Source organism: Aplysia californica, unplaced genomic scaffold (assembly GCF_000002075.1).
Source record: "Aplysia californica isolate F4 #8 unplaced genomic scaffold, AplCal3.0 scaffold00179, whole genome shotgun sequence".
Classification (NCBI taxonomy): Eukaryota; Metazoa; Mollusca; class Gastropoda; order Aplysiida; family Aplysiidae; genus Aplysia; species Aplysia californica.
The window spans coordinates 952,694-954,022 of record NW_004797449.1 but is presented as its reverse complement, the minus strand read 5'-3'; positions in this window follow the sequence as shown (position 1 = coordinate 954,022).

The window sequence follows — 1,329 nt, the reverse complement described above, 5'->3', positions numbered from 1 at the left end:
TTATTATATCACTTCTATCACAATAGCATTCCTTTCTAACATAATTGTTAACTCTTTAATAAGGAACTTAGTTGGCACATAATAGTAGATCTATGTCTATTCGGTAGACCAAAGGGAATATTGCAGCACGTTTCGAACAAACTTTCAAAAATCAGAAACACACAATTTATTAATGTTATGCATGTTGTTTCCTGCCTTTCTAAGTTTCAGATACAGAAAATAGAATTGAAAAATTAATATGAAAGTGAAACAGCGCGTCTTCCAACTTTTTCGAAGGACCGATATGCTCACACCCGGTTTGGCGCTCATAATGACCTTATGCTGTTGCGAGCGCAGTAAAACCTCTACTAAAACATTACACTCCGTGAGTTGAAAATCAACTGAAGAATGTATTGTTGGGATAGATCTATTTACAGGAAGAATTTTCTTTTATTATGCGGTAACACAGAGACACACCAATCGGGATCTTGGTTTTTCCCTTAAGATACCTTCGACCAAGAAGCGTAGGTGAAGTTAAAAAACAACAGTAGCTAAACAACCAACCAACCAAACAAACTCACAGAAAAAACAATCTGATAAACAGCCTCGAAGCGCACCCGCTCGCCATTACGCTATCCACATCATCATTGCCTTTTTCACCCTGGATCAGGATACAGGCCACGAACAAACACTTTCCACCTTTCCCTATCCTGGGCTAGTCGCTTGATGTCACTCCACGTCTTCCCACTTTTCTGTACATCCATTTCCGTGACTCTTCTCCAGGTTCCACGAGGTCTTCCCCTTGACCTTTTACCCTGGGGGGTTCCAATCTAACACTTTCTTTGTTATGCAGCTGCTTGACTTCCTGAAAGTGTGTCCATTTACGCTATGATCTCATAAAATTAACGGATGTCTCGAGCCTGAGACGGTGACATACACCGGAATCGATCAAGGACAACAACCTTTGTTAGTATTGTGGATGGATAACGTGCTATCAAAACGCGTTATAAAAGGAGTCTGTCGAACCGTAAAACAAAATCCGATTCTCTAAACATTCAGCTGTGGCGTGAACACTTTTAGAATTGAATCAGTGCCTTGTAAAATAGATCCCCTGATATTTGATCACGTATGTGACATGATATGTTGAAGTGGTAGTTAAGAGACATACGAGTACAATTTACTGGTTCGTAAAGCTGAGTTCGCGTCGCATGCAGCAGATCCGAGTTCGATTACTGAGCAAGGGGAATTTTCATTGTGTAACTTGGTCTTTATGCTGGTATGTTGTGTAACTCTCAAACCGTCGATGGGGACGCAATAACACCTGCATTAAACAACAACAACCCCCCCCCC